Here is a 20,191-nt window from a genome sequence, read left to right on the forward strand (position 1 = left end):
TACCAAAGTTTGTCTTTATGTTCCTCCCTTTTAATTTAGAACATTCAACCTTAGTTGGTAGGGTTTTCTAAAAATATTATAGCCCTTCTGCTGTGGGTTAATACTGATTGATAAAGGCCCTCTGCCTTGTTATATACCCTTGCTTGTGGCTCAAGCTTGTCACTCGGGTTCAGGGCCTTTAACAACTGGTATAGCCATCGGCAGTGGGCTATAAGGCCATAATAGGTGAATTTCCATGCAGAGATTTTGCCTAGTAATAGTAATTCCAGCCGTAGGGTATCCCTGCACAACATTCCAGCTAGCTCATAATTAGTCCCTAAACTCTTGACAGAAGAACGTAACAAGTGAAGGTTTCTCCTCCAAGGGTGGTGTTATGCTGTAAGTAGACAAAAATAATAGAAATACGAAGAGTTTTTGTAATTCTGATGCAATGCTGTAGAGAAAAAGTAAAATTGTGCTATGTGAAATTGGAAAGCTAGGTCAGCAATGAGGAAACCCAAATTTAAACTTGAGATACATTCATTGATTGGTGGCAACCAGTCAGAAGATAGTTAGCTCTGTAGAGGGTGGGATGAAGGGGTTACATAATAGTCATTTCTGTAGCTGATGGGAAGAGTGTCAGAGATCCAATAGGCCACCATTACCGTCACTGTGGTGGTGTCAATGGAAGTGACTTTACTAACTGACTATTCAGCAAAAGTAATGGCTTCAAAGTTTTTTAGTAAAAAAAATATAAGGTCGCCTGCTGACTGTTTTAGATTCAATATCTTGTTTTACCTTTTTGGCATCTTTGAGCCTTGTTTCTTGGGAAAAGTTATTGTGCAACCACAATGTTTGTTACTTCAGGAAAAGAGAATTGACTCTACAGTTTTCTCCCTCCATCCTGTCCCAATTCATTACGATGAACAAAGTCATATGGACTTTAGCACATTGTGGATTAATCTGATGTGATTCGTTTTAACTGTGATGAAATCTGAATTTTTTTTTCATGAAGGTGAGATGCCAAAAATTATATACGAGGCACATGAGAATATATTTTGTGCAGGACTTAATATAATTTTCTGAACTTAATCACAAATTAAAATATAATTACTCTTTCAAAAGATTTAGCTGAAATATTAACTAGATGGAGGTTTTAAACAATTCAAAATGCAAATTTTACAGCTGGATTCAACACCGGAAAGCAGCTTCTTCTGCTGCGACAGACTTTGAGCTTATTGTGGTTGTCTGGAGGTCATGAAACCCCACATCAGCTTGAAACAGAAACTTGACAAAAAAATTATTGCTAAAGATGATCAGTCTATGCATTGATAAAATGTAGAACAAGAGAGATGACCCATACACGTCTTCATTGATTTATACAAAGAAACACAAGAGACATGGAATTTATAAATAATAAAAACATCCCCTTGCTTCAATTATGTATTAAAATATTGCGTCATACAAATTATATGGATTTTATTTTCACACAAGAGGTTGGAGAAAAAGAAAACCAATATATTACATTTACAACATATTATAAGCCTGCTTAATGTATACTTTCATACAGGATACTTACAGAACAAATGAAGATTAGCTCAGAACGACACTTCGCCTGAACAGTGGCGTGTACAGTGCCGTACTGATGGATGTTGCTTTGCTATAGTAAACGTTTTTACTGGGCACTGTTGCAACCTTTCGGTTTCTGAGCATTGCTCTATTCATGTTCATTGAATTCTTCAATGGAAATAAAGTTGGTTAAATAAAAATAAATGAATAAATAAATACAAGGTATAAATAGTCCATCCTCAGACCAACTCTTCAGTACACTCCTGGACGTGCAGATCACATAAGAAGAACTGCCTTGTACCCTCAGAGACTGTCCTACTCCTTAAAGCCTGTCTTGTACCTCAGAGGACTGCTCTGTTGCTTCTGGAGGAATGACCGACTGATTGACGCTTGCCTTGTACCCTTGAGGACTGCCCTGTGGCTTGAGGCCTGCTTTGCTGCTTGAACATTGGACTACTAGAGTGACTCCAAGGGCTAGTTTGCTGGCCTCCTGAGTGAGCTACAGGTACTTACCAAACACCTAAGACCTTGAACCCTGTGCCTTGCCTCTGCTCCCAAGTGATGCCCCTCTAGTCCTGGTCCCTTGGTGGTGGCGATGAAGGTGCTGCTCCTGACTAACTGATTAACCCTAAAAGTTGGGACTTGTTTGTTTCACTAGAAAGTGGCTTGAGAGCTGACACAAGACTGGGATCTACCTGCACACCAATCAGCCCAAGGTATATCGCTGGTCGGCCTGACACTGTGGTAGTTCCTGCTATTGTAATCCGCAGCAGTAAATCCAGCGCAGCTGGACCTCTACGAAAGGTATCCGCCCTCTTGGAGACGTTGTTGGCTACAGCCTGCAGCTTCGTCCTGCTGGAGATTTTCGACTTTAAAAAAGTGACAAAGTCTGAAGGTAGAAATCTTCAGCAAAACTACTTCCAGGGACTCTCTGGCGACAATCCCTTTTCCATGGACACCGCCCACTCCCCTGACCCCGCTGAAATTTTCCTTCGCAGTAACTTTTCTTTGAAATCTCTTCTTAAATCCAAAGGTAAGCCAAGACTGGGCCAAATTCACCACATGCAGTCTAACTGTGTTGCACCACGATTGGCCTGAACTCTTGGCTTTGCAACAGACTTCCACACATTCATCATTTAAGCGCTATTTTTTCCGCAAAAATATCTAGAAATTCATTACTCCAGTTCTATTGATTATATTTTATTTGTTTTGGTGTAATTTTATTTATTACATTTCACCTTACTTCCTGAATTGGTGTTGTCTTTTTCTTGTGTTGTGTTTTCACTTCATTAATATTTGTGTGCTGCATAACTACTTAACATAGTTCCTCTAAGTTAAAGTCTGACTGCTTTTCTGCCAAGCTAGTAGAGGGTTCAGCACAGGTTAATATTGTCACTTTTGTGGTTTACCCTAAAAAGGATTGTGGTTGTTGCCTGAGTGGGGCTTCCAACTCCCTCAACCAATAACCCAATTTCTTACAGTAAGACATCATCTTTATGAGAAGTTGCTTTGTGGGATTTCAGTATGTCAGTGATAAATAGGAGAGATAGGACTTTGAAGGCTCACCATTGTGGGATTTTACAGGAAGGAGTGGAACAAGCAGGTTTGGAGCCGTTGATGTGATGTTGGATACTCTGTATTTCTTCACTGAAGAAGAGCCTGATGACATTGTAATTTTCTGTGGAGTGAGGAGTAGGTGGGTCCAGCAGCAGGTTGTGTACCCAGGTGATGAAGGATTTGGCCTGCATTTGTGTGGTGTATATGGGGTGAGGATGTTCACATAGCTTTCCAAACAATTGTTGAATTTGTTTAGAAGGGTGTTGGGAGAGGACATGAAGCTAACAGGGTGAGAGATGATATTGCCTGTGGAAATATGTATGATGGATCTGAATGTTTGGTCTTCTTTTTTGTGTTGACCTTGATTTATTGGTAGGATGCTGGGCAGAGAGATAGGGGTAGCAAAGTGACAGTCCAGTCCAGGGATATGGGTGGTTTGCATTGAATGGTTGGTGATGTTGAGATGACAAAGTTGAAGATGTGGCATTACAGGTGTTGTTTGTGTGACATTCTGTACCATGTAAAGTGTCTCAATGAGGAGGAAGAGGGTGCCTCTTGGATTATTTTTAGTTTGTCTTGTCTGGGAGGTTGAAGTCACACATGAGAGTTATGTGGGCATGTTGGATGGATGAGGCATTGAGAAGAGAATTGTTCAACAAAGTCCATGTTTTGACCATGAGGCCTTCAGATGAGGTGGAAGGTGGTGGTATGTGAGCAGCTCCATGGAGTTGAGTGTTACATGCTTGTCTAGGGTGAAGGACAAGGAAGAATTATGGTGTGATGCATCCTCCCTTGATGAATATTATGTTGGAAAAAGGCCATCTAGAATGTGCAAACATGTGAGCATGAATCCAATTCCTGTCATGAAGAGGGTGTCAAACTTGTAGGTGATGAGAGGTATGTGGGGTCTGGTGCATGGAGTACTGCAGAGTGAGTTAATTAGCATGATTTCTGCATTTTTTGGGTGTGTGGTAAATATTCAGAGGTGTATGAGGTAGTATCTATGTTCTGTGTGAATACTATGTGAGCGTCTACATCATGAACATCTGGGTATGATTGTGGGATTAGCAGTATGGGTTGCTGGGTGATGCCCATGATTTTATCTTACCTTCTATGCTTCAATGGGACAGGGGTTCTGGCACATGACTTGTTTGGCCCAGCAGGCCTAAACAGGCAATGCTTTGCTATGCCCACCCTTAGTTGGGGCGCCTGGGTGATGGGATGCCCTGAAGAGTTGATTAAAGTAGGGAGATGACAAGATCTGGTGTTGCTTCATATGCAAATGAATGATGGGAAATTAAGTCATGTTGTTTGGTTTCTTCTTTTAAAGATGGTTTTGGTGAGAAAAAAGTGATGTCACTTCCAGTGCACATCGATGATGTGAATTCCAGTGATGTCTCTGCACATTGTTGGCTTACATTTTTCCACATCTCACACTCAGCATTTACTGTAGAAGAGTGAGTTTAAAAGTGCAGAGTTTTTTTTCCACAGGAGTTGGTGATTTTCCACACACAATGCAACTCAAATAAAAACAGCTGTACTTGATGACTGCTTTTTGTTTCCACATGCGAAAACCTGCACTTAAGCATGTAAAAACATTGTGAAACTGGCCCTTAGAGGTTTGTGTGAAATTCTAGCTTCCTCCTTCATCAAATCGTGGGAATTTGAGCAAGTTTCTTCCTATGCCTTACTTCCTTTAATTGATACGTTTCAAGTGTCTTAAGGCAATTCCGTTTGCAGTATGCCAGGAACAAAAAAAGGGTATTTGTTTCTTTACCCTACAACTTGCTTGACATACTGCACTTAGGATCCTTGGTGCCAGATTTGTTCAAGCCTATGTTAAATTGAAGGCACAAAATGTTCAGGCACACATGACATTTTTTATCTGGAAGAATTTCAGAAAAGTTAGGGTCATCTTGAGCACATACTCATATTTTCACATGGTATGCCACCAAAGATCACCAACACTTAATAGACCCTTTGTCCACACATGTTTCATTGAGGCTGTTTCATATTACGCAGGCAGCATTTATTGGTGCTATTCTGTTCACTACTGTAACTTGTGTGTTGTACCTTGCCTCTTCTTTGTAGGGCTAGTTGTCTATTGCTGGCATATATCAGGTTATTGCGTAGGTATGCACAACGTTAGTTATTGTTATTTTTTGTTTTAAGTGTATTTCTTTGAAAAACCATTAATAGCCATCAGTTTTATGCTTAACACAATTTCTTTGAAAAGCAATGAATATCCATCTTTAGATATAGAAACTGATATATTTATACAGAATGCACATAGTAATATGAATTCTTATCACAAACATAAAATATTCACACTGTAAAACTGATGTTTACATTGGTCCTTCACATTGCTGACCATCTTTAACAGGTATAAGGGAAGTAAAACATTGTACACCGGCACATCTAACTCAGAACCCTATCATGACTATCAGATGTGTAAACCTAGTAGCCGATTTTACCAGGCGAGAATCCACATTTAGTAAAACTGCTAGTACACACAATGGCCTACCCTGCCCAGAAAAAACCCTACTGACCTTGCACCCTCCAACCCCTACTGCTCCTTGGTCACCAGCTTAGATTAACCAACTACTCAGAGCTGGTAGTAAATGTGACTGTATTTGCCATGTGGATAAGGACTTTGTTTTCCTCAGTCTGCATAGTTAATTACCATTTCCGGAACAAAACTTGTTGTGACTGGATTGCGGTTGGAAAATGTAAGCCATATTCAGTAATTCTGGCCCCCGATATCTCTGTGACCTCAAACCAGCCATTGTGTAAATTGACCCTTGTAAGAATTTGGGGTTGTTGGCTGACAGGGGTCTGAACCCTGGTTCATCAGCAACCATGATACATGTCAAGGTAAGGCACAAGTCAACCCTAAAATAACCTGTGCTCAACCCTCTAGAAGCTTGGCACAGAGCAGTCAGGCTAAACCTAGAGGTAATGTGTAAAGTATTTTACAACACTTCAAACAGTAATAAAGCGAAACACACCACACAAAAAGTATGTCACGCCAAGTTAGAAGAAAAGAGTTATTTTTAATGAATGAAGCAAGACCAAAACACCAAATCTCTAATCAGTGGAACCGGAGATCTGCAGTTTTAAAGATTTTAGTGACAATAGCGTCAAAAAGCACAAATCGCCAAATGTGGATATCGGGACGAAAAGGGACAAAGTCACAAGTTTAGGCAAATCGAGATAGAGCAGAGGACGATAGCTGTGACCCAGCAAGACCCGCTTAACAACAGTACCTTAGACCTTGGATGATGGAGTATTGCTTGGATCCATGTCAAAGATGTGTCACACAGAAGAAGCAATGCAATGATTCTGAGATGCAGCGAGGCTGCAACGCGAGGGCCTGGGTTGTTGTCGATGATCCGGTAAATGATAGCTTGCAATTCAAAGTCCCCCATTGAGGATGTGTTATGCAGTTGAGGCGATGTGTCGGCTCCGAGGAGCTGGGATGCTGTGATGCGGAGTCCATCATCATCGTCGAGGCTGCCATTGACGAGGGATGTGAGGGCCAGTACCGAGGATGCATCATACAGCAGTGGTTCCGAAACGGGCTGTCGAGGTGATGTGGGTATTTGTGAGAGGGCCAATCCACAGAGCAGTGGTGATACATCACTTCTGCTCGGGTTTGTGCCATAAAGCAGAGGAGATGCATCAGTTCCGCTGGAATCACAGAGTTTGGCAGAGCACTTTAGGCTCAGTACCAAGGGTTCAGGACTGGGGTGGCACCTCGTGGCAGGGCAGACTCGCAGAATCCAGGTGCTGGGGTTGAGGTTGTTAAAGCCGTCTGTCCATGAGGCTCATGTTAGGAGGCCAGCCAACTAGCACTTGGAGTCACTCTAGTGGTTCTGGGTTCAACAGATGCAGGTCTACTCCTTCTCACCCAGTCAAGAGGACAACAGGCAGATTGCCAGCACAGCATGGCAGCAATTCAGCAGAGTGACAGTCCTTTCAGTAGCACATCAGCCCTTCTTCCTACCAGAGTATCCACAGCTCCAGAAGATTACTGAAGAGTTGGTGTCTGAGCTCCGGTATATATACCCAGTTGTGCCATTTAATTGGAGAGAAACTCCTAGAGGCTTACCATTGAAGTGCACAGGTGCCCTCTCTTCCTTGCCCTGGCCCCAGATTAGTTTTAGTGGTATGCAGCAGTTTGTGTGGAGGAAAGCCACAGCCTATTCACGTGTGTGGGGCTGTGTCTAGCTCCTCCCTCCTACCCTTCCAATGATGTCCCATCCAGGCACACCGTTGCTCCCAAGTTTGTTTGGCTGTCTAGGAGGAATACACAAAGCCCAACTTTCAACTACTCCCAGTCATGTGACCCAGAGAAAGGCTCCAGGCACAAATATATAAGGCAGGGAAATGCCAACTAAAAGCAGCATTTTCAAAATTGCAATTTAAAATCCAACTGCACCATAGGTTAGGGTTTTTCATTACAAATCCAAAAACACCAAACCTCAATGAGTCAGCTGTTCCTTTTTGAAAGTTAGAGCTTATTAAGTGTAATAAGGGAACTCCAATGTTATCCTATGGGAGAAGTAGTCCTTACAAAAGTGAAAAATTAATGAATGTTTTTTTTTAATATTAGGACATGCAAAACTAAAAGGTACATGTCCATCTTTTTTGATACGCTGCACCCTGCCCTCTGGACTTTCCACGGCCTACCCTAGGGGTGACTTACATGTATTAAAAAGGAAGGATTAGGCCTGGCAAAAAGGAGTATTTTAGCAAGGTTGAAATGGCAATTTAAAACTGCAGACACAGGCTACAATGGCAGGTATGAGACATATTTTAAGTGCTACTAAAGTGGATGGCACTATGCCCACTAGTAGCATGTCATTTATAGGCCCTAGGCACAGGTACTGCCTCTTTACTAGGGACTTGCAGGTCAATTAATTCTACCAATTGAATATAAACGAATTAATTAATTAATTAAATTAACTGAATATAAATCTAAAAGCACTTAACACTGGTTAGAAGTGGTAACATGCGCAGAGTCCTAAAGCCAGAAAAAACAAAGTCAGCAAACAGGATGTCTGAAGGTGAAAGGTAAGGGGGAAAACCATGCCAAGGATGGCAGGTCTAACAGCCCTTAACCAGTTTGTTTTTCTATGAAACTGGTTCCCAGTCTAATACTGGTACATCTTACGCGGGTGGTAATTTATGTCAACATACTGTAACAATATAAGCAATCAATTAATATTACTGTTGAGTTTTAGGGCACTCTATTTACCAGGTGGTATGACCAAGAATCGTATTCTCATTACAGCAGACAAATCTACTTAGTGAACAATAGGTATAAATACAAGCATGCTTCACTGGTGCTATGTAACTGTGTATAGCTCCAGGCACTTTTGCATCTCTAAGGGGCAATTTGGAGCAACATTTGCACCAACAATGATTGAAAAAGTGCCTGTTGCTTTTTCTGACCAATGCAAACACAACATCCTGTACTAGATGGTAGGTGTAAATGCCTGTTCAAGACTAGAGAGGAATGGAGTGGCACATTGTAAAATTGATAACCGCTGGATCAATTTATATGATTTGGTTCCAGATTCTGGGATACCCCTGGTATTCACGCATGGGAGAAAACAGGCATTATTATTTATTATTATTGCACTTCTCCTGTTTCTGCGTCATCTAAATACCAGGTGTTACTATTACCGATTTTAAAGGTATTGAGCTTACTGATCTTCGAAAAGATAGAAGTCTGAATCACACAATTCAAATTAGTGAGGTCCCGAAAATCAAATGTTCCAGGGACAATAGTTCAGCGCACTAAGCCATCTTGTCAGCGCTTTGCACTTTAGTTTTTGGTGATATGTTGCAACAGGGCATGCGTGCCTTAGCACTTGTGCCCGCATGGCTAAGTCTCAAGTGGTTTGGTAGCAGGAAGTTTTCCTTTAAGCTCCAGTTGGAGATGGAGAGCTCTTTAAAGAAGACCTTGCATTTTATTACGTCAAACAATGGTCAGAGCATAATTATCTGAAAAGGGAAAGTTTGTTTGACACCAATGGTCTGATTTGGTACTTGATTATGTGGAAGGTGGAAACTGCTCCGTCTCCACCACCTACATACACCCCAGATGGCCCAATGCAGTAAGGGCCTTTGGAAGTTTGGCAATTTGTTCGCCTGCCCTAATTAGACTCATTGAACACATGGCGAGTTTTCAGTGTCTGTTATGGTCGGGCAGTGAAAACAGCAACATGAACCCTACGCCAGGGAGGAAATTTCCATGGTAGGTGGGGGGAGGGGATTGTTTGTTGGTTTTTTTTTTCAATTCAAATTTGGGATTTTCTTTATGAAAATAAAAAAAAGTTGAACGTTTGAGGTACCGCTGTCATTCTGACGGAGCCGTCCGTCAAACGTTCAAAGCATTTGTAGCAACCTTTGTGATGGCGGTTCTAGTAAATAAATGCAAGTGGTGTGCGCTTGGCTGGCAGACATATCAGAATTTGTCAGGAGGGTACCCACTCATAGCAACAGGGAACTTCACTCTGATGGAAAAAACTTCTGTCTGTCAAACTCTAAATCAAGGCCTAAAGTCAGCCGCTCCCAGAGAAGTAAGGAACCCGGTGAAAACAACTGAAAATAAAGGCTACATGTACATTTGCAGGCTGCAGCTGAACAAGTCTGCAGAGACACGTGCTAATTTTATGACTGGGCATGGCTGGGTTTGTAAATAATGAAGCAGATTAAAATAAGTGATATTAATCAATGGAAGAAAGGACCCTAGTTCTGGTTTTTATGACATTTTACTGGTGTATCAGGTCATCCCTCTTTGAAGGCCAACAGATTCAAAACATGAACCAAAAGCATCTTTATCTTATTCCTCTCTTTGACTCTGCAGTGAGATGGGCTGAAAGACCCGTAAAGTGTCTTAAATTAAGCACATTTTGCTATTAAACCCTTTCAACGCAATTTAAATGCACTTCCATCTATCTTTAATCTGCAAAACAAAGGTGACCCCTGGGCCTGCACAGATGGATCTTGGGTCAAGCACAGAGTCTGGTCTATTATCAGCTGGGTTCTAGAAAGTTTTACTAGGTCACTCATCTTTTAAAATAAATACCTGCAGTTTTAGTTTTCTCCCGCTTTGGGCATGTGCTGGCTCAGCTGCCAATGCAGGGATAAGGGATGGGAAAGCTCAGCTGTCTCACTGGGAGTCGAGTGTCGAAGTTATCTTCTATTCAGCATCTGTCGGGAGAGAGCGACACACTGCTCTAAGTGCCATAAGCTGAGTGCTGGAACCAGCACAGAGGGCCATCAAAATTGTGTCTATTAACTGTGTCACGGCTCATGTCATCAGTGCTGACCGCAGCCTCTAAACCAGGGGCATAACACAGGCCCCCACATCCCCCGCGGTGCAGGGGGGGCCCCAAGCTCCAGGGGGCCCCCTCAGTACAGCACTTCAGCAGGAGAGCTCCTGATAGAGTCCAGAGGGGGGCCATCCATGTACCTTGCAGGGGGGCCCCCTCAAGTTTCGTTATGCCTACGCTCTAAACCTGCTCGTTCACAACTCATCACAGGGTGAGGTGCGGAATTCGAATAGGGGCACCCAATATTATGGTTTTTGAAAGCACCTGCTGCTGTGTTCTTTGCCTCCAGCAATGGCAACAATAACAATGTCGAGATAACTGTGGTGATTAATGTTCTTCCTGAAAAGAAAGAGAGCTCGGAGTTTTGTCTAGTGGAAGAGTTTTGGCTCATGGTAAGGTAACGCAGAGGGTTAATATGCCTGCTGCAAAGAAGGGTACCATGCTTATCACAAAGTGCATATGGTGTAAGAGGTCAGTAGGTTACTGTTTTTGTCAGAAAAATCCTATTGTTACTTGCAGTTTATAAGTTAAAATCCTAATGTAGAACAGTGAGCAATTAACTGTCATGAAAGAGCTGCATGAAAACTGCAAGGTATATTTTAGCGCAGTACGATTTTTCCCCCAGTCTTTCATTATTCTAATTTGCAAAAATGGATTAATTTGGGTAGAAATCAATTCTTATTATTAAACAGATCCCTCATCCATGGTGTTCCGTTTTAAATTCTAAGTTTGTGCTTCTCCAGACCAAGCACTCTTAAACTATACTGCAAATCAGTATGGATGACATGTGACTCCCACACCTTGTAGTCCTCTATCTTATGTAATGTTTCTTATATACTGATATACACACGTATAATTGATTGTCTCTGTATAATACGTGTGTGATGTTAGTTAAGTTAATTAAGTTTGTAGATTTATATAGCGGCTTATCAACCAAGAGGGTATCCAGGTGCTGTCCATGGGCACGGGGAGATTAAGTGATTTGCCCAAAATCACAGGATGTTGTGCCAACACCGAGAGTCGAACCCGGATCCCCAGCTCCCGATTTGGCAGTTCTGGCTGCTGTGCCGCATCTTCTCTTGAAAAGTGCTCTCACACCCTACCCTGGTATGAGTGGACCTAAAAAACTAATTAAATGCATCTGAGAGAGAGTGGTTATGGAGACTTTGGGGCACTGATAAAGGGTGGCAGTGAAGGATTCCGTGGCAGAGGTGGTCATTAGGAGGGGCACCATATCGTTTTTAAGCTGGCCCTACCCCAAACACCTGTGACAAGTTGTGACGTGGTTAAAGTCTCTGATTGATTTGAAGTCCTTGAAGCTGCAAGGATTCAACCTGAAACACCCAGATCTTACTCTGCTCCCACCTCACCAGGGTGTAAAGGTTAGCCCAGAAGGTAAGAACTTTGCCGAACCAATGACCTCACAGGCCTCTAGGCTCTGAGTTATTCAGCCTGGCAAATAATAGTCCATGCAAGCCTATTTGAGATTCCTGCGTTTGCTTATCAGCAAAAGACCTATGTAAGGAAGAGTGCTTTCCAGGGTTCCCTCAACATGGCTTAGTTTTTTTATAGGGATTTTTTTTTAATTATTCAGAAAACTAAAAACAGAGGGAAAGAAGGGGTGGAACTCTTGATACTCGTATGGTTGAGCGGCTTCCATTCTTGTCAGCTCCTTTGGCTACATCTGTAGATATTGGGAAATAATCATAGTTTGTGTGTATACAATAGAAGGTTTAGCCATCTTGGAGCAAATGTCATGCCCTAACACCAGCCGGGTGGTCTTTTTTTATAAAGACTGTATATTAAAGCATAGATTTACAAAAACAGAATTTATATATCTTTATCCTACTCATGAATTACTAAAGTAAGCACAGGTGCCATGAGGGAGGCGGGGGAGGAGGGCAGAGATGCATGTGTTATAATTTAAACCATCCCAAAATACAGTCAAATTTGACAGATTCCTCTTCTTTAGGCGAATCAAAGTCACATAACGAAAATGGTGTTGAATTATTTTACATAGTATGGGATTCAATTGCTACTAGAATGGCATGTTCATCTTCTAGGGGGGTAGCGATATTGATCAGCTCTGTGTTAGATTATCTACCTAGGTCTGAGGACTCTGTGGTGTGGGAGCACTGGTACTGCAAAACCTCTCAACCTTGACTATGACACTTTGTTGAAAAGAATGAAGAATCTTCATAGTCAAGACTTTGCTCTACTGTGGGCAGCTTAAAAGTGAACCCTTCAAAGTATTACACTCTTCTCACTGAAAATAGCCCCAATTATTGGGGTCCTCTTCATCGGTTTCATATTTGGTCCTGTGTCCTACGCCTGAGGATGAAGGGTAAACTCTTGGAGTGGAGTTGGATTCACAATCGCCTCTGGATAAACAAATATAATCGGTTGAGAAGGTCCTGTTTCTGCCATCTTTATTTGCTTGGTGCAATTATATGTTTTCTGTTGCTTTCACATACAGTTTAGACGCATGTGGACTTTTGTAATTTTATCTTGCATTGCTAACTAAACTTCGGAGTGTTCAAAATTACATGGATCATATTATTTACGGGCTGAAAAAAACCTTAACACCGTATAGGATGACATTGGCTCCCAAATCATACGAGACTTGTATTTGAGATTGGCATGTTTGATGTCATTTTTTTCAGCACAGTGCTTACTCGCTCTTATGGAACATTTTCTTCATCATTATGTTATGTTATGTTATGTTATTTTTACTTTTACCGCGCACAGCTGCCCCAGCAAAGGGGCGTCCTGGCGCTTATCCCACAGAAATTCTGCTTTCTTCATTTACTTTTCTATAGTCCCTGCCAACAATTTTAAAAAAGAAATGGGAGCTCCACATTATGGAACCCTCTGCCTTTATTTCCTTTATTTTTGAGAGCTGAAATTTTTTTTATGTTTCAGCAAAAGTCTGAAAACCTTTCATTTTGACGAAGAGATGAAACTTTTAGCTCCTGTGCCTCATAGACTGCCTAAGAGTTCCCTCCAAAAATTATATATTGGGAAAATATCTTCTTTGGACAGTCAGACAGACAGGGAGACAGATGGAAGGACAGACAGAGAGCTAGATAGATTGATCGATAGATAGATCGATCGATAGCTAGAACGCTAGATAGATAAATAGACAGATAGATAGATAGATATATATATATATAGAGAGAGAGGGAGAGAGAGAGAGAGAGATAGATTGATTTTGTTTTGGGGCAGAAGGAACAGTGGCATCTGAGCAAGGAAGACAGGACATCCGTTCTCATTTTGGGGTACTTTTTTACACGAGAGTCAGTGTGCTCTCTTCTCCTTCATTGTTCTGCACACAGCATTGGTCTGACCACAGGAAAGGCAGGGCGGTCTTCTATTCTGTTGAACCATGAAATCTGATTGTTTTTGTGTATGGAACATGAACTTATTAAAGTATTTCCCCTACTTCCTGTATCAATTTGTTTCTTTGTTAAGGCAGGGGCACTCAGTTACTGCCCTATTCCGAGTTTTCCTCCTCACAATGCGGCATGATTACATATTGACTTTATTCCCCCGATTTTCACCTGTTTGCCACTTAACTAGTACTTTTTTCCCTTTGACTTTGCCGCCAGGTCTTTCCTGGATCAACGTGAAAGGGAAACATTTCAGACATGCAGTAATTATCGCAAATCTCAATAAAGCGCAAAATGCAGTCTATTTGTGAGCCGCTTTAATTGAACTGTAGTCTCACAAGATGATAGATGGGTCTTATTTTACATTGTTACAGCTACATACACAGCATGACATAACCACTACTTGGAACTTTAAATTATTTATAAATAACTAAATATGCAGTTCATTACCAGACTAAACAGGAAGGACGCACAAATAAACACCACAGGTTGGTACAAGGCCATGACATTGCCATAGCAACACCACAGAAAGATAATTCATGGCTGTTCATTCACACATCAACACATTAACACATCCACAGAGAGTACAGACAGGCATTTGACTTATCTTGCACATATTTTCAACATACATCTGCTTGTTCTAGCATATGTTTTTGTATTTGATAAAATGAAATATAAAAAAGTAGCTAAAGTAAAATCTATCTCAACATATATTTATCTCAGAGTTATGCAGTTAAGCGGAAAGGTCTTAAGAAAAAGACCCAGTAATAACAATGTGCTTTTAAGAAATTGATGTTGAGAAGCAAAGTTGTCTACAGATGAGACCTGCTGGCACAGTACCTTCACTTCCTGTGTTGAAGCATGCTGACGGCGCGGTGTGGGTACCTCAGTCTGCTGAATACTGGAAACGACGCAGCGCCAGGTGTGCTGAAGACTGGGAAGTTACCAAGAAAGATTCTCAAATTATCTCACTCTCGGTTTGCGGGTGGGCGTTTAAAGAAAAAGATTCTGAAAGGGGAAGAAGAGGCTTGTCTGTTACGCAGCATGCAAAGAAGAAAGGAAATGAAACGCAAACACCCTTCCCTCTTGAGAGCGATCGTAAAACCACACCGCATGCGGACTTTTTTTCTCACCAAAATGAAGCAGCAGCCGTCATTTTGGTCACACTAATGAACACACGTATTAAATACGTTTTAAACTCCTCCCTCCGACAAATCTGCTTAAGGTTGCGAAAATTATGTTTCAGAAATTCAGATCTTTGTACGTTTTGTAGTTTGGTGCCAGGCTGGGCACCAGGCCACCGGTATGCTAGCGCAGGGGTGGGGACGCGCAGCATACAATGATGAGACTCACACCAGTCTCTCTGTCGGAAGTGACGTGCCCGAGCGCACGCCTTCCTTTTATTGCTCCCCGCAGGCCACGCCTGGCCTGCGGATGTGTGGATGCATGCAGCAGTAAAACTAGAGTGCTAACCGCACTACATCCCTATCCAACTTTATAAACTTGTGTGTCTTAATCACATATTATCTCGAAGTGGGATAACCAGTCTCTCTTAGTTTTAGACAAAAACAACAGTGCGGTACTTGCGTGTCCATTGTTGGCGGGTTCAGGAACTTAGCTGACAGGCATAGTCTTTGAGCTTCTGACTTGGGGGTGGATTGGGCCGTAGATTATATCGCAGGTTCTGACTTCGCCCGGGTTCCCGATGATGTGGGGTGTTCCTGGCGGGGGTTTGCGATGATGGATGTCCGTCTTCTGACTCCGGCAAACCTTCTGGTGTCCCTGCCGGCGAGCTGCTTCCATCCTCTTGGGTCAGAGCATTTGGCATTGTCTCCACGCTTTCCAGCACTTCCGAATGGCTGGTTATCCCCGGGGGCACCGCTTTGAACCACGAGGTGTTCCTCGATACTTCTTCTCCCTCCTTGCGTGCGGTCACCATGGTTCCCTTCGTGGCTGTCACAGTCCACGGTCCCGGTTCATAGGGCGTTTGGAACTTCCCTCCCGGACGTCGGTTCCGTATGACCACTTGATCTCCCTGGCGCAGCCGTCGCGTGGTCGCCCTCCGGCGTTGGCTTGTTCGCCGATTATTTTGCCTTCTCCGTTCCTGGGTCCCCTCGATGTCATACGTGATTGGTGTTGTCCCCGGGGCAGTGGGGAGGAGATCTCTGCGGGGCCCTTGGAACATGAGTGCCCAAGGGCTTCTCTGGGTAGTGCAGTGAGGAGTCCCTCTGTAGTCCCGTAGGAAATCATGTAGTCTCTGTTCCGGGTCCGCCTGTTCTACCATTGCTATGCGGAATGTCTTATTTAGGGTTCGCATAAACCTCTCAGCCTCTCCATTCGCTTGCGGCCATTGAGGTGTTATGCGTCGGTGCTTGATACCTCTGGCCTTCAGGAAAGTGGCGAATTCCGCTCCTTGGAAGGGCGGACCATTGTCGCTCTTCAGTTCCTCCGGATAGCCAAACATGGAGAACATTTTCTCTAAGGCGGGTCCTACATGCGAGAATGCCGTGGATTCGATCTTTTCAACCAAGGGGTACTTTGAGTACGAGTCGATGGCCACAAGCGTATACCCCTCTCCTGGGAAACTCCCAAAATCCACACTTATTTTGGTCCATGGCGTCGTGCAAGCCTCCTCCGTGATGATTGGGGCCGGCCTCTCTGGAGCACTGGTCAATTGACAGGGTAGGCAGTTTTTCACGCAGTCCTCGACCATGGTCTCCAGCTCAGGGAACCACACCTTCTCTCGCATGCGGGCCTTCATCTTTGTGGTGCCTTGGTGGCCGCCGTGGGCCAGCTGGGTGGCCCGGTTACGAAGACGTTGAGGTATCACCAGTCGTGTTCCCCTCAGCAGCACACCGTCATCTGTGGCACTGAGTTCATGACGGACATGCCAGAATTTCGTGAGGGTCTCCTTGTCTGTTGCCGTCCAGGTATCGGGAGGGTGCAGGTAGTTGGCCCATGTGCCTTCCTGAACAGCTTGTATTGATCGCATGTATGGGTTGTCATCAGCAGCCGCCTCTTTGATCTCGTCGATGGTCATACACAGGGGGCATGATGTGAGGGCTACCCACCGGGCATACTCCTCGCAGTCGTCATCGGAGGAGGGTGGTTCCTGGGGGAGAGGATGGCGTGACAGGTAATCCGCCGGGTTCTTGGCTCCTGGTCGGTATACCACCTCCATCCCGTATGACTGTAGTTGGATCACCCATCTTTCAATGCGCGGTGGTGGATGTGGAGCTGTGCCCCTGAAGAGGTGTACCAGGGGTTGGTGATCGGTAACCATGGTAAATGGGTGGCCTTGGAGATAAAGGTGAAAATGGCTGCAGGCCCATTTAATCGCTAGGGCTTCCCGTTCTATTTGGGCGTACCTGGTCTCGGTGGGGGTCAGGGCTTTGCTGGCAAACGCTAGGGCCGTCCATTGTCCGGGCTCATGTTCTTGGGTCAAGACTGCTCCCAGGCCTACCGGGCTGGCGTCGACGATAACCTCGGTGCGCTTCCCTGGATCGAAGTAGGATAGCGTCGCGTTTTCCAGTAAGGCCTCCTTGATGCTACGGAATGCTTCCTCTTCTTTGATGCCCCACTGCCATACAGCGTCTGATTTAGTGAGATTTCGTAATGGCTCGCTCTTGGTAGCTAGACCCGGTATGAATCGGCCACAGTATGTGGCCATCCCAAGGAAGCTCCTCACCTCCGTTGGCGATTTGGGCGCTGGTGCGTCTTTGACGGACTTGGATTTTCTTGGGTCAACCTGAATCCCCTCCTGATTGAATAGGTAGCCAAAGAATTCAATCGATGATTGGAAGAATTGGCATTTGTCCTTGTGGAGTGTCGCTCCGTGTTCACTCAGTCTCTTCAGGACATTTCGCAGGTGCTTGTAATGGTCAGATGCGGTGGATGAGTGTATTAGGATGTCATCGCTGACGTTAATGACTCCTGGCAGTCCTGATAGTAGTTCTCTGATGGTGTTTTGGAACACCTCGGCTGCCGATGATATGCCGAAGTTGAGGCGTTTGTATCGTCGCAGGCCGAGGTGGGTACTGAATGTGGTGATGAATCGGCTCTCCTCCGCAAGGGGCAGCTGGTGATACCCTGCATTGAGGTCAATTTTAGAGAACCATTTGGATCCATTCACGTCGGCCACTATGTCGTCCATGGTAGGCGTCAGATGCCTCTCCCTTCGGATTGCTGTGTTGGGTAACCGCATATCGATGCATAGTCGAATCTCGCCCGGCTGTTTGGGTTTTTCAACTATCACCATGGGCGACACCCAGGGGGTGGGTCCCGTCACTTTCTCAATTACCCCCAGATTCTCCAACTTCTCCAGTTCTTTCTCCACTAGGGGTCGGAGGTGGAACGGTATCCGGCGGTGGCGCAAGGCCGTGGGGGAGACTGATTTATCGATGTGGAGTTTGATGGGGTCGCATTTGATGCATCCTAGTCCCCTGAATAGTTCGGGGAACCGCTCCAACAGCTCGTCCACTTGGTGGGCTCGGATCTGGTTGGCGAAAGCTATCAGTTTCAGATCTTCTGCCGTGTGACTGCTCAGGAGAGTATCAGCCTCCCGGTTGATGATGTGAATGGTTGCCGTTACCTCCTTCTCGTCTGCCCGAACCGGTATCACGATCTTCCCCTTGAGGGGTAGAGGCGTGTCCGCGCCATATGCGAAAATCCTCGTTTTGGACGGTAGGACTTCTGGGCGGGGACGTAATTTGTTGAATTGCTGGAGTCCCATCACATTCACGGTGGCCCCCGTGTCAATGATCGCCTTCACCTCGTTCTGTCCCATTTGCACCACACATGTGGGCTGTGGCCGCCGTCGCAGCCTGAGTTCCCGGGCAAACGAGATGACGTACGCCTCCTCGTCTTCCGAATCCGAGTCGTCGCAGACCGTGGGCAGGTGTCTCTCTGACCTCTCTGGGCCCGGGTCAGCTGTAGCTAGTGACAGTTGGCGGACCGCTTTGGTGGGTGTCCATGACTTCTTGGGGTTCCTGGACTGGTTCTTCCTGCGGCAGACAGCTGCGAAGTGGTTCGGGATCCCACAGTTCCCACACGTCTGTCCCTGGGCCGGGCAGTCCTTGGCTGCGTGTGGTTCATGGCCGCAGTATCCGCACCGGGCTTGAGGTGATTTCCTCCTAAATTCCTTCGGCGGCTGACCACGTGTTCGAGGCCGCACCGCATCCGCCCTTTCCGTCTTGATATGTTCCACTTTGATCGGGGTCTTATGTAGGGCCTGTTCCATGGCCGCCGCTCTGGCATCTGACAGCTCGTGGGATCTGGCCAAAATGAGGATATTCTCCAGGGTTATCCCAGGTTTTCGGAGAATCTGGCCCCTCAGTGTCTTATCCCGGCATCCCTGAATCAGCTGCCTCCTAATGGCTCTGGGTTGATCCTCGTCGGTGGAGCTGGCCAGTTCCCTGACTCGCGTGTGGAATTGGTCCAGGGTTTCTCCGTCTCGTTGACGTGCCTGTCCCAGCTTGAAGACCTCGAAGTCCACATTTAGTTGGGGATCAAAATGTCCGTTGAGGGCGTCGACTGCGGCCGCGTAGCTAGTCGCCGCACCCGAGTTGGGGAGATGTTTGAAGAGCTTGAAGATCTCGTCCCCTGCGTAGTGGAGTAGCAAGGATCGTTTGACTGCATCATCCGTCTCACGCGTAACCACAAAGTAGTTCTCAAGTCTTTCCAGCCAGAGTTTCCATCGAGGCGACGCCGTGGACGGGTCACTCGCCTCACTGAATGGCGGGAGAACCCCCGTCGCGGCGTGCTGGAAGGGGATGGTAACAACGGGCGCTGCAGCGGCTTCATCCCCCATGACGTCAATTCCCTGCTAGGGAGGGGCGTGACCGGGTTTGGACAGTCTTTTCGGTGTTGCGTCGCACCCACGTGTACCTGAGCGAGCGATGATCCGCGCCGTCGGCACACCACGCGCCCCAGCGTCGTCCTGCGTCGACCTCCCTGGCCCTCAGGTGATGGCAGCAGGCCTTCCAGGCGACGTCACACTCCCCCGGAGCACAGCACACCCAAAACGCGTTGCACGCTAGATGCGTGAGGTTTGGCACGGTGATTTCCCGCCCTCACGCGAGATGCGTGAGGTTTGGTAGGGCGCCGGCACCGCGGACCACGCGAGATGCGTGAGGTCCGGCAAGGCGTCGCAAACCTCGGAGCGGGACGCCGCGGAAGGCAGCCGGAGGCTCGCGCCCACACCGGGGGGGCAGCCAGGGGTCGATATCGGGCCCCAGTGGGCAAACCAAGGGCAGCAACAGGGTGCACCTGAGGAGGTGGGCACATAGGGCACGAGCAAGCCAGCAGTCGCGCGGTCGCTGCCGCGGAGGGGAGCGGATCGCTCCACACAGG

The 20,191-nt window shown here is 45.5% G+C and overlaps 1 protein-coding gene across 2 annotated transcripts in view; it reads right to left on the reverse strand.

Moving 5' to 3' along the window:
* Positions 1 to 14,910, reverse strand: part of GPR171 (G protein-coupled receptor 171) — a 69,826-nt gene extending 54,916 nt beyond the window's left edge. The window contains exon 1 of one of the 2 annotated variants that reach the window (XM_078667398.1): positions 14,681 to 14,910. The gene's annotated coding sequence lies outside the window, so the exon portion shown is untranslated. The remainder of the gene's footprint in view (positions 1 to 14,680) is intronic. The other variant, XM_078667397.1, reaches the window with a different exon arrangement.
* Positions 14,911 to 20,191: the final 5,281 nt, after the last annotated feature.

This window comes from Lissotriton helveticus, chromosome 11 (assembly GCF_964261635.1).
Source record: "Lissotriton helveticus chromosome 11, aLisHel1.1, whole genome shotgun sequence".
Taxonomy (NCBI): domain Eukaryota; kingdom Metazoa; phylum Chordata; class Amphibia; order Caudata; family Salamandridae; genus Lissotriton; species Lissotriton helveticus.